Raw genomic sequence first — 25,767 nt, 5'->3', positions numbered from 1 at the left:
TCTTCAGAACAGATAACCTCTTAGTGTTGAATGAGTCACAAATTGGTTTGGGGATCCTAAGTAGACCACAGACTGTTGAATCAACATTTAAAGAGCTCTTCAATGTCACACCATTCAGCCCTGTTCCTTGGGATTCTTTATGAGAGAGACGTCTATTGTTATCTTTCTTTTATAGAAGAGGAAACCAAGAGGTTAGATGGAGTGTCCAAAAGATTTTTTTTTTCTTATAACTATCTAGGCCAAAACTTTGCTCTGTAAACTCGGCCACACTAAATTCTATTTGTAAAATTCTTTGTGTTTTTCCCCTCTCCTGTCAGCCTGCCTGCCTACCTATCTATATCTATATCTAAATCTATCTGTCTCATCTATCTGTCTTGTATATTTACTCTCTAAAGGGAATATAAATTTATCTACATTCTAATTTCTATCCCATTATTGAATTTGTCTCATTCTATCACCAACTTGAAATGCATTGAGTTGTTTCTTTTCTCTGAGAATCAGCTACTTCATCTGTAATAGGAGCTGATGCTTCCATTTTAGAGTTGTTATATTGATTAAATGAAATAATATTTAAAAAAAAAAAACATCACTCTGACTGGTACCTAGAAGAGGCAGAAGAAACGACAGTTCATTTCCTGTCCAAAAGCTATTAGAAAAACAAACAGTTGCTGGTTGATCTGACATCAATCTGAATTGAGAAATCATCTGTTTGAAGATAAATTGCATCTGATTTTGTAAGACTTTTCCTTAACAAACCACTTTCCCCCCAAAGCTAATGCATTAGTTTCCTACTGCTGCTATAACGAATTACCACATACTTCATGACTTAATGCAACCCAGATGTATTGTCTTACAGTTCTGGAGATCAGAAGCCCAAAATGGACTGGTAGGGCCACATTCCTTCTGGAAGCTCTAAGGGACAATCTGTTTCCTGATTCTTTCCAGTTTTAAGAGACTGCCCACATTCCTTGGCTCATGGCCCCACATCACTCCTACCGCTGTTTCAGTCTTCACATTTCCTCTGACTCTCCTTTCCCCCTGTTTTTCTTATAAGGACCCTGTCAATACACTCAGCCCACCCAAATAATCTAGTATAATTTTCCCATCTCAAGATTCTTAATTCAGTTACAAAAATGTCCCCTTTGCTATGTAAAGTAACCTACAGGTCCTCGAAGTTAGGATGTGGACAGCTTTAGGAGGTCATTCCTTAGCCTACCACATCTAATAAAAACCTTATGAAATAGTTTGATTTTGAAGGTCTATTCACCACCACTCCTGTGAGTGTAAATACATTTTTGAGTTACTATTTGTATATCCTTTACTTATGATAGATATTTTCAATTACTGAAATCTAAAAAGGTAGACAAATTTCTTATTTTTAAAGATAAAATGTAATAATAACTTTTTTTTCTTTTTTGAGAGAGAGTCTTGCTCTGTCACCCAGGCTGGAGTGCAGTGGGGTGATCTCAGCTCACTTGCAACCTCTGCCTCTCGGGTTCAAGCAATTCTCCTGCCTCAGCCTCCAGAGTAATTGGGACTACAGGCACGTGCCACCACATCTGGCTAATTTTTGTATTTTTAGTAGAGATGGGGTTTCACCAAGTTGGTCAGGCTGGTCTCAAACTCCTGACCTCATGTGATCCACCCGCCTCGGCCTCCCAAAGTGCTGGGATTACAGGTGTGAGTCACCTTGCTCAGCCAATAACTTTGTTTACTACATCCTCCTTTTTGTAATCCCTATTTCCTTTTCTGCTTATAGATACTACTTATTTACTTATGCTACTCCTGCACTTCTTTTCTGTTGATCTGTTTCTGTCTTAATTGCTGTAAAAATGTAGACTCCCAGAAAGCAGACCTTGATGTATTATATCCTTTTATAAAACAGTTTGCTTAGCCCCATACAGACACACAAAATAAACCCTTTTTAATAAGTATATTATTTACCTTCTTTCCCTGAATTTTTATTGGCAGGCATAATTAGGTAAACAACAAATTTGAGATAGTTTTTTTCATTATTTATTATTTCTATATTTTTATATTACAGAAAAATATTTCACTACACAAAGTGGAAGAGTAAAAAATTCTTTCTAGCATCTACTATTCTACTTGTTATATGCATAGGAGTTAGTATGTAATGATCCAATCACTGCTATAAGAATTTTACAAATTATGATTTCATTCCAGAATCATGTAACACAGTCAGATGGAAATAGAAAAGTAATTTTTGTTTCTGAGCTGTGTGTGTATTTGTGTGCATAATTTTTTAAAAAGACTATACTTAAGTAATAGTAGAAATTTATTGAAAGTAGTGACTGGATTTCCCAGATCTGGAAAAAAAAAAAAGGTATCTTGGCCGGGCGCGGTGGCTCAAGCCTGTAATCCCAGCACTTTGGGAGGCCGAGACAGGCGGATCACGAGGTCAGGAGATCGAGACCATCCTGGCTAACACGGTGAAACCCCGTCTCTACTAAAAATACAAAAAAAAAACAAAACTAGCCGGGCGAGGTGGCGGGCGTCTGTAGTCCCAGCTACTCCGGAGGCTGAGGCAGGAGAATGGCGTAAACCCAGGAGGCGGAGCTTGCAGTGAGCTGAGATCCAGCCACTGCACTCCAGCCCGGGCGACAGAGCAAGACTCCATCTCAAAAAAAAAAAAAAGGTATCTCTGAAGTCAATTTTTCTTTCAGGCTTTATATTAAAATATGATTAAAGATAGGCTGTCATTCTGGGTGACATTTTATTGTTGAAGGTGGTGGATTTTAATGGGCATATTCAGCACAATGCTATCCTTTTAGAGCACAAGCAGGATAATGAGTTGATAAAGTCACCAAGGTTCCATTTCTGGTCAAAGTGCTTCATCTTTAAGGATCTCAGATTCCGAAAACCTTGTTCAGCTGTCTTTATCTGGTTATCATGAGTGCCCCTTCTTTGGAAACCCTGGGGAGATAGGCTAACCACACTAATGGGCTTCATCAGCCTAAAACTGGTTTTCAAAAGTTGTTCTCTGGAAACTCTGTGATTATGAAGACAGTATCTAATGTGTATCTGTGTGGATCTGCTTCATCATCTTCAATTCATCCTCAAATTTCGCTGTAATTAGAGTTACAGAGTATTAGAAATATTACTGAAGAGTACATTTAACTCTAAAATTTTGAAAACTATTGGTCTGCACTAAGTTTAAGAGTAGCTTCGGCACTTTGGGAGGCCGAGACGGGCGGATCACGAGGTCAGGAGATCGAGACCATCCTGGCTAACACGGTGAAACCCCGTCTCTATTTAAAAAAATACAAAAAACTAGCCGGGTGAGGTGTTGGGCGCCTGTAGTCCCAGCTACTCGGGAGGCTGAGGCAGGAGAATGCCGTGAACCCGGGAGGCGGAGCTTGCAGTGAGCCGAGATCGCGCCACTGCCCTCCAGCCTGGCCCACAGTGGGAGACTCTGTCTCAAAAAAAAAAAAAAAAAAAAAAAAAAGAGTAGCTTCCTAAATTCATCTGTAAGTAGTGGCTTTATTATTACTTTACGGGAACATTTGGTCGGCCGTCTTCCTTCCTTCCTTCCTTTCTTCCCTTTCCTCTTATTTTCCTTCCCTTTTTTCTCTCTTTCCTTTCCTTTTTGTGCTTTGTATGTCTCTTTTTTCTTTTCGTTCCTCCTAACTTCCTTCCTTCTTTTTTTTTTTTCTCTTTCTTTATTTGTAATAGGACAGGATATAAGAAATGACAAATCCCAGCTTTCTCCTGCACACACATAAGATGGCAAATTCTGATTGTTCGCCCTCCACCTTGACGTGCTAATAGAAATATTACCTGCCTAGAAATACCAATAGCTTCAAGAAGCTGATTTTGTGATATTCACATGAGAACATAAGCATTGAAGTGATGTTTTCTTTAAAGTAGCCATCATATGGTAATACGTGTTTATTTGGTAAGTGCCTCCATTACTGAAATATTTTTGGAAACCTTCTTTTGAACCTGCCTTCTGTGACACCTTCAGAGTGTCTCACCATATATTTAGCCACGTTCTGTTTGCTTCAAAATAGCATTCCTTAAATTAATCACTTCATCACCAGATTTTGGTCCAGTATCTTTTGCTTGTTTTCAAATGACAAATCTGAGGATGAATGTTTACTAACACAAAGCAATTCGGCTGATTTAATCAATTAATTCAAGAGAATGGTCCCACTTAAGGATCAAAAGCCTTTAAATTTTACTCAGTAACTTGCCATAGCTGGAATGTTAGACAAAGATCTGTGAATGCTGTCCAACTCAATATGATAGCTAAAATTAAGAGATTTATTTTATAAGCAAATATACATGATAAAACTTTCAAAGCAAAACCATTTCTATAGTATTACGTAACCACACACACATAAACATACCCCTAGACATATTTACATTTAAGGAATCACTTTACCATGTTTAGAATGGTTACTTTTGAGTGAACCAATATGGGTTCTTTTAAAGTTTCTTCTTTTTTCTTCAGTTCTCAGGGTATATACTATCACTTTTGTAATCAAAAGAAAAAAACAATTGAAAGAATAATGTGTCATGAGTTCTTAAATAATGTTAAATATAGATTTTAACATTTCATGGGTAATGACACTATCACTAGAATAAATGCATACTCCTGAAAATCTCACAAGTATTTGAATGTGTCTTGGTTATGTTTGTTTAGAAACAGTCACATTAGTTCAAGGTAGAGATATAGGAAATGCATTTGTAAATGCCCTATCAACTTCTCTCTGTTACAACTAAAACAAACTGGAGGCGTGGGTAATATCAACTGAGTCCTTCAAAATCGCTTTTACTAAGTCATAGTCAGAGTGTCATATAGCTTTGGATCCAGGAGGTGACTAACTGATTTGGCCAGGAGCCCTCGTTTCTGGGCTCATGTTGGCCAGTAGCTATCTCTGTATTGAACTCTGGGAGGCAAGCACTTACATTATCTGCCCCACTGTAAAATAAACTAAAGATCCCCTCCATCACTAAAGTTCAGCAAATCCTTTTATTCACTGGCTTGATAATAAATAATTACAAGTTAGATTGTTGTTCCATTAGTAATGCTACCCACAACAGATAAAATTTACTAGAGGCAACAAAGGAAAGATTTGATGGATTCTCTCTTAAATCATACTGGAATTTCCCCAGATTAGTTTGGCAGTAGGGTATAGCATCTGAGAAACCAGGAGGTTTAACCATACCATCTCTAAAAGCTAAGCAACTGCATTTTCACCTTTTCCAAAGGCAAAGATAGCCCCTGCTTTTATGCTATAGTAAAATCATCTTCAAAGTCTCCCTCCTGAGTGTTTTCAGGTCTAATCCTACTCTGTATAGCTTGAAGAATCTGGAAAATATATACTTCTCAAAATAGTATTCTAACAGGGAATCTTAAGTAATCACAACTTTCTTTTCACTTTTATTCTCTTACTTTTCGGTTACCAGTCTTCCAAATTTTTGTTTCTATATTATTCAGAGTAACTCGAGATGATATTACAAGTAAATGGCAAATTTTGCATGGATATATGCACTAAAAATTTATTTCTTATTCCCATCATAGTCTGATAGGTAGCTTTTTCCCTGTCACAGCTCAAGGACCTAGGATCCTTCTAGACTATGGCTATGCCAAGTCCTAACAGCTTCTAGCTGACAGAGAGAAAGAGACAATGGAGAAGTCCCACTCACTTCTTAAAAGCAGGACCAGGAAGTGAAACACGCAACACTACCCACATTATATTGGCAAGAACTGATCTTTTGGACACATCTGGATGCTAGGGACACTGGAAACATAGTCCCTGTCAGGGCAGCTACTTCCCACTAACTTCCCACACAGTGAAAAGAGGAGTATACATTTTGGTATAGAACCCCACAACTCTTGACCAGGCACAGTGGCTCACGCCTGTAATCCCAGTTGTTAGCGGGGGCTGAGGTGGGCTGATCACCCGAGGTCAGGAGTTCAAGAGCAGGCTGGCCAAAATGGCGAAACCCCGTCTCTCTAAAAATACCAAAAAAAAAAAAAAAAATAGCCGGGAGTGGTGACACATGCCTATAGTCCTAGCTACTGGGGAGGTTGAGGCATGAGAATTGCTTGAACCCTGGAGGTGGAGGTTGCAGTGAGCTGAGATCATGCCACTGTGCTCCAGCCTGGGTGACATGAGAGAGTGAGGCTGTATCAAAAACAAACAAAAACCCCTCACAACTCTGCCCCACTTTCTTGGCCTTCTTGCTGCAAAAATTATTTTAAAATATCTAAGAATGTAAAAAAAAATCTATCAATATATAACATTTATTCTTACATGCATTGAGTTTCTCATTCAATAAATGTTTATTTGATAGTCTACCACATGTATAGCTCTTTCTCTATATTTTAACACTGGGGCTACAAAAGTGAAAAAGAAAGTCCTGATATTTCTGCCCCTATAGTATAGTTATAGCTATAGATATTAAATGCGTAGCCAGACACATAATCACAACCTTGGAAAGTACTAGAAAGGAAACAGGGTGCCAAGGTGCTGAGTAGCTGATGGCTGGTGAGAGGCTTCCTTTGATTGGATAATCATAGAAAGCTCCTCTGAAGACAGAAATTTAATCCTAGGCATGAAACATAAGAAGGAGCTAATTTTGCAATAAGCATAGTGGTGAGAAAAACATATACAAAGGCAGTTAGATGGAAAACAGTCGGAAGTGTTCTGTATATAATTTTTTAAGTGGAAATTTTTATCTGTCAGGTAATTAGATTCATCGCTTTGCAGATTACAGATAAATTACAAAAGGAAAAGGAAACATTTAAAATGAAAAAATCTGGTGAGTAATACCTTGACCAAATGATCAGACTTCACATTACCTTTAATGGAATAAATTAACAGTCTGTTCCCTTGCTATGATAACACTGAGGCCACATCAGCTCTAGAGTGTTCTTGCAAAAATTAAAATTAAACACTTTTAACCTGAAGCAAATCTGCAAAAACCATCAGACAAATCCAGACTGAGAGATATTCTGCAATACCATGGACATGGACTCTTCAAAATGAAATTAAAAAGTCATCATGGCTAAATTCAATATATGGTACTAAATTAATAATGAATAAAACATACACACAGGTGACAACAACAGCAAAAAACAGTCGTGAGGAACATTATTGGGACAGTTGTGGAAGTTTGAATATTAGTGTGTAATAGGTAATAGTATTTTATCAAAGTTAAATTTCCTGAGTGTGATAACATTACTGTGGCTATGTAGAAGGCTGAACTTCTTGTTAGCAAATATATGCTACAGTGTTCATGGGTAAAATGTGAGTAAACACAGGTAACAAGTATATGAATGTTCATTGTGTTATTCTTGCAAATTAGGGGGAAATAATTAGATTCATGTTTTAAAAGTTAAGATGCTGCGTGGGGAAGAAATTGGAGAGAGATGACTAGGAAAGCAACAGAGTAGTCATATGGCTGTGACAGGGGTCCAGAAGAAATGCTGGTGGCTTTCCTCCATCACTAAAGTGGACATTAAGAGTAAAGTTGAAGGTAGACGCAGGCCAGACGTGGTGGCTCACGCCTGTAATCCCAGCACTTTGGGAGGTTGAGGTGTGTGGATCACCTGAGGTCAGGAGTTTGAGACCAGCCCGGCCAACATGGTGAAACCCAGTCTCTACTAAAAATATAAAAAAAATTAGCCTGGCATGGTGGCCTGTAATCTCAGCTATGTAGGAGGCTGAGGCAGGAGAATCACTTGAACCTCAGAGGCAGAGAAAAAAAAAAAGAAAAAAACAAAGTTGAAGGTAGACTCAAATGTACTTTGGAAGCAGAAGTAACAGCTTTTCCATAGATTGAATATGAACAAATGAAAGTGAAAAAAATAATGAGGACAGGGTGTTGTACTGCACAAAATGTATCAGTCTTACTCCGTCTGGGCTGCCATAACAAAATACTGGGTAGCTTATGAGCAAAATAAATTTCTTTCTTACAGTTCTGGAGGCTGGAGAGTCCAAGATCAAGGCATATTAAGTGGCTGGTTAGGGCCCAATTTCTGGTTCATACATGGTGCCTTCTCGTGGTGTCTTCACATGGCAGAAGGGGTGAAGCATCTCTCTCAGGTCTCTTTCATAAGGGCACCAATGCCATTCATGAGGGCTCTGCCCAAAAGGCCCCACTTCCTAATGCCATCACCTTGGGATGAGGATTGCAACATAGGAATTCCAGGGAGATATAAACCTTCAGACCATAGCAGCATGCTAGAGGTGAATCTCAAATTTCACTGAAATACTTAACCGGAAGAGCCAAGATAAATGCATGATTCACATACACAAGTTTTCCAATGTCCAGAGGCTACAGAAATACCCACAGCTGTGTCAGATGGAGCACAGGAATTCTTAGCAGAGGTCTGTGAAGTTTTTCTCTGAATTCTCATAAAGAGAATCATGACAATGTAAATTTCATCCTGATACATTCATGCACTTCCAGTGACCACACTACCAACAATTTAAATTACTCAACTGGGCTTTGGCAAGTAGACATATTATGAACTGGCATCTTCAAAATTCCTGTGGAGAGAAAATCTGCTAGGCTCGAAACGATAAGCTTAATGCAATTTGAAGAGAATAAGCAGTTTTGTTCAGTTCGGGCCAACATGTTACTTGGTGTTTTATGCAAGAGCTGTGATTACAGTCACACTGAGGAAAAGATTCAACGTGAATGGTAAATTATAAGAAATGCCCACACTTCCTATTTCCTAAATCTATTTTAGTTGGTGGCAATTACGATTTACTACGCAACACTCAAAATACAAACGGTGCTATGTGAAAGGATGTATCAGTGACAGATTTGCAACCTCAAAGCGTGACTTCAAAATATTGGTGCCGGAAAGGTTTCCAGTTCCGGAAGGCGGTTGCGACATCCCGTGCACAGCCCCCGCAGGTGAGGGCGGCGGCGGGAAGAGCGGCGGACACCCTGGATGTCGCCACGCGGAGCCGGCGGGAGGCGCCGGAGCGGGCATATGGAGGAGGCCTGCGGTGCCAATCGCACGATGGGATGGCACAGACAGCGAGCACAGAGTGAGGAAATACTGCTACGCAGGGAAACTGAGAGCATAAGGCCGGGAGGAGAAAACCAAGAAGGAAAGCCAAGAACTTCAGGAACATGAAGAAGCAGGGTTATATGAGGAGAATGTGCGGGCATCCTCTATCCCCACTCCAGCTCAGCCCAGCCTCCTCTGCCCTGGTCGCTGGCCAGGAGGCGGAATGGTCAGGAGCTCCTGTGCCCTCTGCAGTCACTTGGTTTCAGCCACCAGGGAACAAGCCTAAAGAGCGGTTAGTTTCTTCCCTAGTGCTGGGTCGTGCTGTGGTAGTGGTTGCACTCTTAACTGTCACTGTGGTTATAGCCATCAGCGGCTCCCACTGGGATGTGCCTCCTGCTCTTGACCCTGACCCTGTAGCTGGTAATGGCTTCCCCCTATGGTTAGCACAAGGGTGTGGCATCAGCCCTTATTTGTTCCCCTTAATTCAGCTCACTTCTTTGCAAGCAATCACTTTACTAAATGCTCAGGGAAATGCCATCCGATTCTGGCTGGGATCCTGACTCGCTGGGAGGTTGCAAGTACCCATATGCAATTTCAAGGAGAGTGATTAAGCACGTAATGGAAAGCATGCTGGGGTACACAGTGGATAGTCCGGTTCTGAAGTGAGAAACATAAATGATTCTCCATATTACAAACAGGAAGATGATGGATTCCTTCATTTTCCCATGCTGGCACTAATCTTCAGTCTTTATGACACTCATAATCTCTGGGATTCCTGATTAGGAACTAGTGCCTGCTCACCTTTAGGTATTTGCAGGCAGACAGGTAAGAACTCGGAGCTCTAGGCATTCAGGATCACGAACAAATTTATTTCAGAGAATTTCATTTCAGCACAGTTGCATTCGTCTGGGTGAGCATCCCAGTCTCACCCAGGTACACCTATTTCAGAATGAAACTTCAGAACTTCCTAATTTGTGCACCCATACTCACTCTTCTTTGGCTCATCTGCCCTGGTCTTTGCAATAATACCAGATAGAAAAGACTGCTGATCATTACGTGCAGATTTAAAATATCCAGGAGGATGCCCTATGTGTTATATGTATCTCATGCACAATAAGAATGCAAACTGAGTTGTATTCACAGAAGAGACGTTATGCCTTATTCTAAATAATTAGAATAGCCCACATTGTATTCTAGTCTCTATGATTGTAATTATCAAAATAGATTCTAAAAGTTGCTTATCTGTGAAAATGGTCATGTGAAATTAAACACACAGACAAAAACACAAAAAAACTTATCTATCTCCCCCTCTGGCCTCCCTCACCTCCACCCACATGAGCTTTCTGCTTCCTCTAAGAAGTGCCTATGATTGTCGCCTTTAAAGGGAAGCTAATGCACATAGAACATCAGTGGAGTACAGAGGATGGGAAGAATTTCAGCTACAATACCTAAAATTAGAAGTTGCTCTTGAAATCTGTCCCAGAAATAAAAGTAATCAGAGGACTGTACTTGATTGAATTCAAGTGACACTGTTTTAAGCACAAACTGCACAAGTGAGGGACATTGGTACCTCTTAGACACAATAGCAATGGCCCAGAATGGTTTGTTATTAAAACTACTCAAAATTCCTTTTAAAGGAAAGAAGTGCTTTTCTTCTCTTCCACTCTACTGGGAGCAATTTTTTTCCATCTGATAAAAATTATAGTTCAAGTTTCATGAGACAAGGCTTTAGAAAAATATCTTTTACTCTGTCAGCACTGACATTACAAGTTTGCGTCGAACTACGCTGAGGATGGTTATTATATAATATTGGAGTTATATTGCACAAGAGAAGGTTTGGAAGAAATAAATGGAAGAGAAGTATAAAATAGGAAAGGGCTAATTCATGTCACTTACACATGTAGAAATATTATTCATGTAATAGTAACAAGAACACTGAGAAATAAAGCCAGGATAAAGAAGGGAAGTTTAAAGTTTAAGGGAAAAAGGTATGTTGCATGAATGATGATATTACAGAAAAGATGTGTTTAATCATACTATCTCTAAAAGCTAAGTAACTAAATTTTAACCTTAACCAAAAACAAGCGTAATCCCTTTTTACTGTGCAAAATTCTCTTCAGTGTCTCCTACTTAAGTGTTTCTATGCCTAATTCTACTCTGAAGACCCAGCTTTGACAGGTAAAGTTAAAAAAAAAAAAAAAGATGATGTGCAGGAAATGAAAATAAATAATTTCTAAGACAAATATACCAAGAACTTGAGGCCAAGGCAGCCTCCAGTGGAGAGAAGAAATTCCCTCGTGACAAGGAAGATATTATGCAATCTTGTTTTAGTCATTCTTAGAAATCACAGCTGCATTTGATAGAGAAAAATCTGGAAACCATAACATTGGAAGACAGAAAGCTCAAAACTTTCAGATAAAATTTGAACCAATCTAAGGTGGACAAAGTGTAGTCTTTAAATGTAACTGGTTAACTGTACCTGGGCCCAGAGGGGATGAGAATTATCAGAAAAAAAAAAAAAAAAAAAAAAAAACAGGCAATTTTAGAATTGCTTTTATAGGGGAAGATGCCAGAATAATTCAACCTGAAAAACCATATAAAATATTAAGATATGTCACATCATACCAAGAATAAGAAAGATCTAATTCACAAAAATGATCCCATTCTGCCACCCTTGAAAGGACTATTTGGTTATCTAAACAAGTTGACTCTAGAAAGACTTTGCCTATGGTCTTTACAAAATAACCAACACAGGAGCCAAAATAGGAAGCAGTTACTTAGATTCTGCTATCCCTTATACCCAACCAACTCTATACCCTAGCTCTCTGAATTGTATAAGAAGATTTTCGATAGTGTACTATACAAGGGGTAACCTATCAATTGATTATTAAACTTGGAAAGCGAACACAGACCTTGGCCCATTAAGTACAGCCCTGTGGGCTGCATCAGACAGAAGGAGCCAGCCAAGTGCCACCAAGCAATCCATTTGAGGAACAATTTGATTCTCTCATGGATTAATGAGGTAGGAAAAAAAGAAAAGAAGGAAAAAGAACAGGCAGTAAAGTTATCCCATTTGCAGATGATGAAATATGGGGAGAGCATGTTAAGAAGAGAAGGCCACATCATTTATCTCAGTGGGAAGAGCTCCATCGTGGCTACATTTTTCAGTCATGTGGTACTGTGCTTTGGGGCTTTCCAATTCCTTCTGACAATTTTGCTTTTTCTTTAATAATACATTGGGTTTGTGGAATGCTTTTCTTCCCAAAAGCACAAAGTACTTTTGATGGGCTTTATTTCGTTTATCCTCATCAAAACCTATGAGTTGTCAGCAGTCCAGGTAAATTTATCTTTTTTTTTTTTTTTTTTTTGACAAAGTCTAGCTCTGTCACCCAAGTTGGAGTGCAGTGGCACAATCTCGGCTCACTGCAAGCTCCGCCTCCCAGGTTCACGCCATTCTCCTGCCTCAGCCTCCCGAGTAGCTGGGACTACAGACTCCCGCCACCATGCCCGGCTAATTTTTTATATTTTTAGTAGAGACGGGGTTTCACCGTGTTAGCCAGGATGGTCTCTATCTCCTGACCTTGTGATCCGCCCACCTTGGCCTCCCAGAGTGCTGGGATTACAGGCGTGAGCCACCGCGCCTGGCCTAAACTTACCTATTTTACAGGCAAAGAAGAGCATGGTGTGAAGGTCAACTGATGCACCCAACCCAGGGTTTGCAGGGAAGATACTGCACCTAGTTAATGGCAGATCCTCATCAGTGAATATACCAAATAACCATGGAAGGTGTTAGAGACTATACTATTGGGTATTCTGGCAGAGCAATGGTATACGATGCTTCTCTTCCTTTAGGCTTGTCACTCTAGCCTGGGATTTGACAAACTATGGCCCATGGATATAGTTTTTTTTTAATATGTCCTACAATTTAGAACTGATTTTTATACTTTTAAGTGGTCAAAATAATCCAAGGAAGAGTAATATTTTGTGACATGTGAAAACTATATGAAATGCAAATTTCAGTGTTCCATAAATTAACTGATTGTCTCCAGCTGCTTTATTGTCACCAAGCGGATCAGAGTAGTGGTGACAGAGATTGTATGGCCTATAAAGCCTAAAGGACTTATTATTTGGTGCTTTATAAAAAATATTCACAGAACTTTGCTCTAGGTCAATGGGTTTCCAGCCTTCCTTCCTTCTTTCTAACTCTTTCCTCCTCCACCTCCTCATCCTGTTTTTCTTCTTCTTCTTCCCCTCTTTTTTCTCTCCCCTCCGTTCCTACCTACCTCCTTTCTTTTTTCCTTTCTTTCCTCTCTTCCTTTCTCTCTCTTTCCTCCCTCTCTTCTTTCTTTTAGCAGCTGACCTTTCAGTCAAAATAATCTTTAATACAGACCTGGTGCTCCCCTTTAACACCCTCTTGTCACACACTGCTCCCCGAAGTGAAGCTAGAAGTTTTTCTAGAGTCCACCTTTACAATGATGAAGCCAAGGGGTTGGGATTTGAGTTGCCCTTATTCTTAGCCCAAACTAAATAGGTGAGTAAGAATGGGTAGCGGCTGGCACCATCTTTCTACTTAGTGAAGGACAGTTACTCCCCCAGGTATCTCCTTCTCCGTTGGATTGAGTCCATTGTGACATAGCATGTCTTACGAATCTTTCAATCCCCAGCTTCTGATACTTGATAGGACTTTATAAATATTAACTTAATAAATGTAAATGGCCTAAAAGAATGAATGACCTACCACCTAAGTCCAGTCAACATCTACGATAAAACATGAACCCCCCCCATATTTTCTACTTCTTGTCCCATTTCCTATCTATTATTGAAAAGGCGCCTTTTTCCTTCTGCAGAGCTCCCTGAACTCATAAGAGATTCATTGAAAAGAGTAAACATACAGCATCCATTTCTTAAAAAAAAAATACAGGTAAATAATTTTTCCACTGGTAGAAATGATAATATCCAACCTAAAATTAATATTTATAACATTAGTAAATGAACGCTCATTAATCAGCACTGGTAACCACAGTGATTGAGAAAAAAGGTTAAAACAAGTAAACAATAATTCTGCTCTGGAGGGAAACTGGGGCCAGTTTCAAACCTATTCACTAATAATTATGTATTTATTTATTTATTTTGCAAATATAGTGGCTTATCCAGCAATAATCAACCAGACAAGCCATGTTTCTGATTATTGGATGTTATCAGGTTCTATATAAACAACAAAGTTCTTACGTCGGTCTCCATAATTCAGGAAAAAGTGTTAGAATGTAAAAACATAAACCACATATAACCTTTGCTCTTGTATCCTCCTATCTGCTAATGGTCTTTCTTCATATTTAGTATCAACCAAATCCAAAAAGCAAAAATGCAATTGGAGATGAGAGTCAGTCCTCTGCTCAGATTAGCCGCATTTCTCATGGATTAGCAGATCTATGAGATACAAAATGAACAAGAATTGATCCTATCCTTTATGATGATGGCTTTGCTGCTGCAGCAAAGAAGATAAATGGTGACTTCAGACTATGATTAACCCAAAATGAACTGTTTTAGTGGGTGCCCAGGCAAGCAAAGAAAACCCGTTCAGAGGAAAGTGTGAGGAGACAATTTACAGAGTGGGAAGGAACTATTTACGTAGCAACATTAAGGGAAGCTCCAGGGGACATTGAGGCAGTCAGAGACTAGCAACAAGGAGAAGTTATTAACACCTCTAGACATGAAGAAAGAAGGGGAGGGAATAGTCTTAGAGGGTTCTGATGAGATCTAGAGCCATGGAGAAGAACCACTTCACAGAAGCTATAGTTGAGGGATCGAGGTATTACACTAGAACCACAGCATAAAGCAGGAGGACAGTGGTGGAAAAAAACAACAAAACAAGTAAACAGACGAACAGTCCTCTCTCTTCTCCCGCCAGGCAGAGCTTCCCATTAACTGATTCCAACCAGAAGCCAGAGGTCAAGGGAACCTGGCTGATATAGCCAGTAGAGGTCATAGAGAGCACAAAAGTCTTCTCCATCTCCCTGTCCCAGGCAAGTATAATGCAGAGAAGACAGAGAATGGATGGAGGACAACCTGATGGAAAATAACCAACACAGGAGCCAAAATAGGAAGCAGTTGCTTAGATTCTGCTATCCCTTATACCCAACCAACTCTATACCCTAGCTCTCTTCTGCATGCTTTTATGCACTCCACGTAAAAAAGAACAAAGTCATAAGCAGTTGAATTTGCTGAGCCATTCTCCTGCACTAATGCATTAGTGCAGGAAAATGATTATCCAACCCTAAAAATCCTGCGTGCTTGAAATTTTCAAAATACCTCTTTTTCATTTTCTACCGTCACCTAGGGGGCCCAAGGAAATATCTTGGGTAACAGAGTAATAATATTTTAAACTGTCTGTAATTTGGCTGGCATTGAGAAATGTTAAATAATTGATTATCCTCTACAATAATCATTTGCAATGATCATTTGCATCTTCATTTGCAGTGTCAGTGAAGAAACAGAATATGCAGCAATCTTCTGTCTCGTGCAGAGGTTTATTAAACGAACAGTGTAAGGGGCTTCTGTCTATTCTAAATTCTTTCTTTAATATGTTACTTTTTAATAACCAAACCCATAGGATGATGAGTTTATTTCCTGAGTAAGCCTCACAATTCTAGGATATGAAACACTGGTCAAAGTAAAGTCCAGAGCTGGACCAGCAAACAGAACCCACAGGTCTAGGTCCTAGAACCTTCACTTTTATTACCTGGATGATCTTATGCAAGGCTCTTACCTCTCTGGCTTCAGTGTCATCATTTGTAAAATGATGGAGTTGAATGGCATAAATTCTGGCTTTCCTTTTAGCTCTGACATTCTGTGACTCTGTGTTTCTACTTATACTCAGTCAGCTGACAGTGTTGCATTGCAGAAAGAATATATTACAGACTTAATAGTGCCTGGTAAGGGACATAGAAGAAGAGTTCCAATACTGAGAATCAATACCCACTAGCATAGAACAGGAGAGGGAAATTGCAGAGGGCAGTCAATCAAGGGCTAATGCAAGGCAGACAATATGGCCAAGTCCAGAGATGGAAAGAAAAATGTGGAATGTGGGTGGGAGGGATGGGGGTGATATCAGGATAAGGCTCCTCTTAAGAATAGCTGCTCATGGTAGGAAGAAATACCTTGTAAATCATGGTTTTATAGGTCTTAGTTTTTCTTGCTTGAAATGTTACAGGTTTGTCTGTTACTGTTAGCTATTAACTAGAAGTTAGCATGTTGTTCCCTAGTCCTTGGAAATATAGTTGCAATAGACAATATGGAAGTAAAACAGGGTTGGGCCATCACGTGGTCCACCATGGCCAAGAATTCCGAAGCACACAGTGTAAACTTAGTTGTGTGGTTTGTTTGGATCTAGTTTCCCGTGTGTCTCCCTGCAGCAGCTATGGGGATTATTCATAGAAATTCTGTACTAGGGAATGCCTAGTGAATTTAGTAGTAGGAAACCACTTATGTGTGATGATCAAAAATGTATATGTCAAGATGGTATTGTGCAGTATATTAGGAAGGAATTATTACTCTGCTTGGTCAAATAATTTATTCTGTCTCCTTTTGTGACCAGGTACTTTGAAAAATGTTTAATGCAATGATAAAGAGCCTGTCCAAGAGTCTAAAATACGATAAAAACAAGAACGTACATCAATTGTTGATCCCATCTGATGGCAGTCTGTCCTTGAGCATACAGCTAAAAGGATTTTCTCCGTATCAAGTGGCAGAACTACGGTGGCTATTCTAGAATCCAGGTAGGTGGCTGAGTTTCTCACTGTTGTGTAGGAAGCAGTGAGGGCCTGGGGGCTGTGGGTTAACAGCTGATTTGGAAAATACCTATGACTACATTCTTCTAGCTACTGTTCGTTTAATAAACCTCTGCACGAGACAGAAGATTGCTGCATATTCTGTTTCTTCACTGACATTGCAAATGAAGAACACTACTCATTAAGGAATTTAGTAATTCTTGAAAGAGGGAAGAAAAAGTAGCTGGTATTTTTTTATGACTGAAAGCAAAACCAGAGAGAGAACATTTCCCAGATCGCAGAAACCACGACTGGAAAATGCAGAATGTAACCCTGAGTACTTGGTATTCTGCAGATCATCCCCTAAGATCAATGCAGATAACAATTATCAATGCAGATAACTTCAAGGCTCAACACTGCTGGAGCTTCCTCATGCTTCATCAAGAGCCATTCAAATTCCTTTGAAGAGGAATAAGCAAACATTGCTTAATTCCAGCCCTTTTTCCTTAGTGGTCATTTTTCCTGCCTTTAAATTGGCTCACTGAGAAACTGGGTTAAAAACAGTACACCAAACTCATAATTCTCTTTATGATATGATGTACGTGATGTTGTTGATTTAGTTCTAAAATCTTTGCTCAGGGCAGAAAGTAGCTTTTTGATAATTTCATCTTCCCCGTGCCTCAGGTTCATTACAGCACTGGCCTAGAGCTTGAGCTGGTGTGGATTTGAACTGAGAACTCTGGCTTTTCAGTTCACGACCTTAGAGACAGATATTACTAAGAAAAGTCCACTGTAAGATTTTGTTTTGTTTTGTTTCAGAGGCTAAGCATCAGGCATTACCTGTCAGATTTTCAAATTAGAGGTCCTAAATAATAAAACAATATCTATAACTGAATCAGTTTGGAGGAGTTTTGTTTAAAAAGAAATTTGAATAAATATCTCTTCTGTTGGGAGCATAAGAGAAGTCTTCCAATAGTGACTATCTTGAGGGATCAGCTGTGTAGCTATATTTGAAGTATTTGTAAGCTGATAATGAAAGCCAGACTTATTCATTTATATTCATATTTTACACATATTTCTCTGGTGTTTTGCTCTGACTTTATGGAAGATCTTTACATATTTTAGGTAATCCTGACACTATCCATATGAGATATATGGATAAAGATTAAGATGTTGGGGAAGAGGCCTCTCTGATTGTAACTGTAGTCTAAATCTAAAGGAAGGTTTGAGAGAGAGAGAAGAAACAAAGATTGACATTTTTCATATATAAATTCTTCCTGGAATTAAGCTATCTAAGTTTGTATTGCTTTCTCTACCACCTCCTCCAGCTGCTCACTAAAATATTTTAGTCTGTTGAAATTGTCTTTTTCTTTCCTGGCCCTGTCCAAAGACCTCTTCCTTCCTAAATCTTTTCTGGGTGCTTCTCTCCATAAACCCATGGAACTTGACTTTTACCTCTGTAACAAAATCTGTGTTCTATTTTGTACAATGCTTATTTGTGTCTTGTTTAACCCTGACTACAGGTTGTAAGTTCTTGGGGGAAGATCACATCTAATTGATCTGTTTTATCCATATAGCACTTAATGTCAGATCTCGTCCAGAGTTGAAGCTAAATATCTATCTGTTAAATGAATCAAAGGAAAGTTTGAATTCCAAATTTGTTTCCCTGTAGGAAAATCTGCAAACAAAATCTTTTCTGAATCTTCCCTTCCCTTACCCAATCAATTCTAAATGTTAAGTCTTCCTTCCTAATGTTTCTTGAATCTATCATCTCTTCTTCTCTGCCATTGCCCCAGCTTAAGTTCTCAGTTTGATTCTCCAGGGGTAGCTTTCTACCTCGAGTCTCTTCAGACTTCACTCTGCCTTTACTCCTTCCTTTTGACTCACTGCTTCAACTCTTCTTCACCTACAGTTTTCTGTTTAAAATAAATAAAAAAACAAGCAAATACACCCAAAATCAGTGTCCAGTGTTCTTCGTTGCCTACTAAATTATAAACTCTTCCAACACAGGAAAGCTTATTTCCCTGTCCTGGCTGACATAAAAACACACATGCTTGTCTAACTGGACTTTTCGTTGGTTCTGGAAGATACCTAAATCCTTCTGCTATGTCTCTTTTCTCATGCAGTTCTCGAATGGCCACACCTGTAGACTGCCATCTGCAACTATTGTAATCTCATTGTCTTTCTAGCCTGGTCCAAGGACACAATCTTTCACTAAGTCTTTATTTTTGTCCCATTCCCTAAATGGCATGATCTCTCCTTTGTTGAGAATTCCTCTGTCTCTCCATCATTTGAATTCTTTCTAAATCAGGAATCATGTCAGATTCATCTCAGTATAACCTATAGCACTTATCAGAATGCTTTGCACATGATAGGTTTCAATAAACATTTGATTGAATTAAGTCTCCTAAAATTTATTCATATTTATCCATAGAAGAGAAAAGACTCTTTGGTATTTCTCTAATTCTCAATATCATCTTGCAATTCCATTTTATTTCTCACTCTCAGAATGTAAATGTCAGTTTACAATTCCCCAAAGGAAACTAGCTTCTTTCACTTTTTATACCTTTGTTCTATATCTCCACCTCCTTTCTCTGTCATTTTAATTCTTTCTTTCACTTCTCTTCCACTATTCCTTTCCTTCAGCCTTGCCCACAACTCTGAGCAAACTAGTACATCCATCTAGAACATTTGATATCAGCTCAGATGATCACAAACATTTCTTTTAGTTCCATTAAAAGTCAACAGTTTAACAAGTCAACAGTTTAACAAGTTTCACAACTTGAGAATCTGTTATGAAAAACTTAACACTTGTCTTCTGGTTAAGCTTTCTTATTTTTAACTCTAGTGTTATTTTAAAGCTGTACAGAGGTCTTTGGGGCACTAGGAAAGAAGAGTGAAGTAATTCATTAGCCAATGAAGTTTCCATCCTGGCGTGAGCAGTTTAGTGTGGTCAAGAGATTAAGATGCATTTATAGCAACATAGCAAAATTGCAGACTGGGAAAATCCATTGTCTGGATGCTCCAAGGGAGGAATACTGCCATGTCTCCTTCTTGTTTCCACCATGCCTTTGGGGAATAAGTTATATTTTTATCATATTGTATAATAACAATGTTGCCAGTTCCCAAGTTACCATAAGGGATTATGTATCAGTGCAATGTCCCAGGAATATGAATTAAGTGAGACCTAATTTTGAAAGAACTGTGTATTGCAAAATTTAACTTTGGCTTACTCTTCAGTTCTAAAAGATGACAGAGGAATAAGGAAAGTTTATGCAGGGGACAGATGGAATAAAAAGTTAATGCTTGCTAGGGTCTGAATGTTTTTGTCCACTCAAAATTCATATGTTGAAATTCTAACCAAGGTGACGGTATTAGGAAGTGGGCATTTTAGGGGGTGATTAGATCATGAGGGCTGAGCCCTCATGAATTGGATTAAATGGATTATTTAAAAATACCTCAGAGAGCTAGCTTATCCCTTCTATCACGTGAGGACACAGTGAGAGGGTACCATCTATGAACCAGAAAGTTGGCCCTCAGCAGACACTGAATCTGCCGGCTTCTTGATCATGGACTTCCCGACCTCTAGAACGGTGAGAAATAAATTTCCATTATTTATAAGCTACTCAGTTATAATATTTTGTTACAGCAACCTGAACAGATTTGGACATTTCCAATCCCAAAGTAAATTTTTTGAGGCACTTTCCAGATATAATTAGAAATGAATATGGAAATCAGAGAAGCAATGGTGATTTGAGCCATATTTCTCCACAGAAAATATGTGGCAGCAGCTAGGGTAAAAAATAAAAATAAAAACAAAACACAAACCCAAATCCCATTCATGTAAAATAGCTACCATGTGATGAAAATAAATAACATAAAAATAGAATATATCTTCATTGATGTCAATCATTATTATGTATCATAGAGTCATAAATATTACATTATATAATAAAATACATATTTACTTTATGTAACTATTATTAGTTGAATTAATCTGCTCTTAGGAATCCATTCTGAGTCATGCATAGTTGTATTGGTAAATAAATCTCTTAACAATAATGTAGGTAACAAGAAATATCTCCTTTCTTCATACCTCTGTCCTATTATTAAACTATGGGGATATACAATTAGTATAGATGACAATGACACAGCCAGGGGACAGGAAACTGGATTTTCTTTGATATATAATCATGTTCCCAGTGCTTCAGTTGTTCTGCTAAAGAAACTTTATTTCTTCCACAAAGTATATCATATCTTTGTTTCATAAATCCTCTTACCATTGTTACAAAGCAAATAGGAAACACATATTTTTATTTCTTGTGTTTGAATATATAGACTAGCCTACTACAGGTGGAGAGCCATTCCCAAGGTCAAACAGACCTGACTTTGAGGCTTCCATTGTCACTGATTAGCCATGTAACATTGGGCAAGCTCAAATTTCTTCATTCTGGACATTTAGTACCTATCTCAGAGGTTATTGTGAGGAATCAATGAGGATATAGATCTAACACACATACACAAACACATATAAACGCACACACACCCATAAGCATCCATTGCACATGCACACTTCGTGAAATAGCTGGCACATTGTAAGTATTCATTAAATGTGGCTGGTAGTTTTATTATAACAAATGCACCTACTTTTTCTTAGTGTTTACAATGGTGCAACTGCAGTGTTCGATACTTCCTCCCAGATGCCTGCAGTCAGGTACTGGGATCCAACACCTGCTGGCCTGCCATGGATACTGGACCATGATCTATCTTCCGCCTTTCGTGAACTCTGCATGTGCTTGTACTATAGTCAAAATGTTGTCAAGAAAGCTATGAACATCCTTGTTCTTATTATTATATTTAAACAAAGCATTTGGCTGTCAGGTCATTTTCTTTGTGTTTTGTTTAGAAGTGAAAGAAAAACAAAATACTTAGCAATGCCTGGCATGTAATGAGCTCTCATGAAACATCAGCATCATCACTCTTAATAGCCTGAGTTTTAAACTGTAAGGCTCACCCTGAGAAAAAGGCAGATGGAGAAATGGGCAGGCTTTATTTTTAAAAATTTTTTGTAACTATTATTTACACAACTATCACACCATTGTCATGTTTTTAGCCTTTGTTTCTTGAAAAATTAAAATTTTCAGAAGAGTTGCAAGAAGAGTACAAAAAAAATTCCAGTACAGCCTTGACCAGTTGGCAACATTTCACCTCTGTCTATCCCTCACATTCTCTCTCTGCTTCTCTTCCTATGTCTTGCTCTCTCCCTCTCCTCTTCTCTTTCTTTACATAGATAATTTTTTTACGCCACACTCCTTTACCCAAAATGCTTTGCCATGATGTTTTTCTTAAGAACAAATACATTCTCAGCTCAATTAGCAAATCCTGGATCAACATAATACTATTTTCTCTATACTGTCCATGTTAAAATTCACCAATTATTTATAAATATGTCTTTGTAGTGTTCATTTTCCCTGATCCAGGATCCAAGCTAGGCTGTGTGTTGCATTTAGTTTTCTCCCCCATTTACCCCTGCCTAGGGTTTATATCCTTCTTCTGAGAGCTTTGTGATTGTATCATGCAAAATTCTCTAATGAAAACTTTTTTCCCAGTAAAAAGCAAAATTTATTTTTGCTTTTTTTGAGATATAATAGATTTTTTACAAGTAATATTAATTTTATTTTATAATTTTATTTTATTATGCCAAAAATAAATAAATTAAAAAAACAGTGGGCCTTTATTCCTGCCTTTCTAATGACTTTCACAAAGGTTACTTAAGAAAGTCTCTCAGCCAGGCGCAGTGGTTCACACCTGTAATCCCAGCACTTTGAGAGGCTGAGGTGGGTGGATCGCTTGAGTCCAGGAGTTCAAAACCAGTCCGGGCAACATGGCAAGACCCTGTCTCTAGAAAAATTAGCCAGACATAGTGGTGTGTGCATGAGGGGCTGAGGTGGGAGGATCGCTTCAGCCTGGGAGGTAGAGGTTGCAGTGAGCCAAAATCATGTCACTGCACTCCAACCTGGGTGACAGAGTGAGACCCTCTCTCAAAAAAACAAAACAAAAAAAAAGCCTTTTATCCTGAAAAAGCCACAAGGTTAATCCTATATTGACTTGACCTGTTTTCCAGGATGGTTTGAATATAAATTGAGTCTCTGCTAAGTGCCAGTGTGAGATCTGGATTTGGCCCTGAAATGGTTTTAAAAAGAAAAATCTAGGTAGAACAACATATTGTATGATTTCATTTGTATAAAGTGTCTAGCAACTGCAAATCTATGGAGACAAAAAGCAGATTCGAGTTTGGTGCTGGGGAGTGGAAACTGGTATTGATTGCAATCAGGCACGGGAGATCTTTTTGGAGTCATAAAAATGTTTAAAAACTGGACTGTGGTAAGAGTTATGTAATTCTGTGAATTTACTAAAAATCATTGGATTGTATGCTTAACACAGGTAATTTTTTTCTATATAAATTATACTTAAAAAAAAAAAAAGCCATGGAAAGAAGGAAGAAAGAGGGAGGGAGGGAAGGAGGAAGGAAGAGAGGAAGGAAAGCCCAAAAAATATATCTGGCCAGAAAAGTCTTATCCATAAAGCAATTTAGGCAAATTCAAGTAAAGGCCACAGAAGACATGAGTTTCCTGTGACTGCTTTCTTACCTGTGATCTATTCTGAGCTGCTCATATATGAGGGAAAGGGCAAAGCTTAGGAGTTATCTAAACTGTATTGGTACCTAGAAAACCTTTCTTCACTGCCAAATAGAAGAGTGATGTTGTACTATTTGTTTTCCTATATAAAACTCCTACCCTAAATTCATACCAGGAGCACAGGCTCTTGAAATCATGATAAAAATGAAAGAAAAGTTGTCCCCACAACTATTTTGAAACCTCCAAAGAAGAAAAGAGCCAATGAAAGTTGCTAAACTTGTCTTCCTGACAGGTGTCTGTTTGTATGAAAATGGTTGGAAGAAACAGATCAGCACCCACATCAGCATGATGTCTTAATGGTGGTATGCTGGAATAAAGTGATGCATGCTTCACTGCAGAAAAGCTATTAATGCTGAGAAGTTCTTATAAACTGATGATCTCAAAATTATTTTGGTAAATTTTTTCTTCCAAATAAAATTAGATAAGCTCTCCATCCCTTCACTGGGCTCAATACCCACCTTCTGTAAAAAGCATGAAGAAAATGTCAGTGGACCAATAAGGCTGTAACACTGGGGGAAATGATTGATTTCACTTAAACACCACCACCAACAAAAAATGTTTAAAAACAGTTTCACGGCTCAACTTTCTTCTTGCTTTTATTTCTTATAGTTGGAATGTATTTTATCGTCTGTCAGTTTTGCCCCTATGATATGTCCTCTTAAATTGGATCTGTAAGCCCTTCATAAAGTTTAATAAATCTTCAGCATTTCACCCTAAGGAAATTATATTAAAAACCTTCAAATGTGAAGTTGGGCCCGCAGACACACAGCGCTGGGAATTTTATCACCATAATCAGCGTGTAATGAAAGCCTCTGTCGCTGTTCCTTCCCAATCATAATCTGCCTGTCTTTATGAAAAAAGGGGGGTTTGTCTGGGTTCATCTGCAAGCTTTAATTGGAAGATGTCTTCATTTCATTCCAGCCTACTGGGATAATAACTCAGCCTCGTGTTTAAACACAGGCCCTTGCCGCTGATATTTTTTCATTTAGTAAAGCATGTCTCTTTAAATGATTTAGCAAATCATCATGAATGCCAAGCCAGGGTGATTGGCAGCTCATTGCTGGTGCACCATTTGCATGACATTTGTTCTTCAGCTAAGAAAGCTGCCGCAGGTAAACAAGCAGGCCCTGTACTGACTCCCTTTGAGTCTCTTCCTGTTTATTTTCTCATAATCAAATGACATTTATGGAGCCGCAAATGCAGCTGCACATATATGAGGGAAATGCAATCAGGCTAACATGATGACTTCATTCAGGTGATATTTTGATTAGTGAAAGGACATTTTTATGACATAGGGGGCTTTTTATTGAGAAATCTGGCACATTCCCTTTTGTATAACTAATACTTTATATTTTATCCATATTTAAATGTAAAGGCTGGACTCAAATAATTGGTTGATTAGCTGTTCACTTATGAGGGCTTCATTAAAACCCGGGAAAGCATCAAGCAGGAGGTGCAAGACAAACTTCTTTGTCCCATTCAGAAGAAAGTAACTTTTTTCTCCCTTCAAAGGCAAAAAAAAAAAAAAAAAAGAAGAAAGAAAGAAAATAATATGATATAAAGTTATTTATAAGATCAGTGAATGTAGCTTTTTCTAAAGGAGATTTCAGAGAGGAATTTATAGTTAAACATTGTATACATACTTTCTAGTTCATTATTCCACCAAGGAATACGCACGATAACAAATTGAAGTTTTTTCTTTCTTTTTAAAACTTTTAATGCTAACATAAAATACCTGTAACAGTTGAGGAGAGTGACTAAGAGCAACCTCTATCTTAGCAGTCTGGCTAGAAATGTACGCACGCATCCATGGGGTTTACAGAGAGAAGTATTCCTTCGGATCTGAAACATTTCCCCTAAGGTATGGGCAGTTATAATCTTTCAAAACTTCCTCAGCTTCTCCTCACTGAGGCTAAGCAAAGGTGGGCTCTGATTTCAGCCCTGCGCTAAGGATGCATTTTCACAATCAGCTGTCAAGTCCTTTATAAGGAGCACCTCAGACAACTTGTGACCACTCAGTTCTTTATGACCTAAAGCAATCACTCTAGGGAAAGTGTGGTCTTTTTTATCACTTCAATATGAGAAAAGAATGGAGAAATATGCTGATTTTAAGGACAAGAAAGTAGTTCTAAGCAACTCAAATTATATCCTATTATTTTATTTTTTTGCCATTATGATTTTGAGTTCCTATTCTGGGTAAGTTCCCCACCCCCATCCCCCAACTCCGTGATTTCTTTCTCTTTAGCTCTATGAATCTCTTTTATATTTTTATATGATGGTTTTTAGAAACTGAGTCTCTCTGTTA

Source organism: Trachypithecus francoisi, unplaced genomic scaffold (assembly GCF_009764315.1).
Source record: "Trachypithecus francoisi isolate TF-2019V2 unplaced genomic scaffold, Tfra_2.0 Lachesis_group16, whole genome shotgun sequence".
Taxonomy (NCBI): domain Eukaryota; kingdom Metazoa; phylum Chordata; class Mammalia; order Primates; family Cercopithecidae; genus Trachypithecus; species Trachypithecus francoisi.
This window is presented reverse-complemented; position numbering follows the sequence as displayed.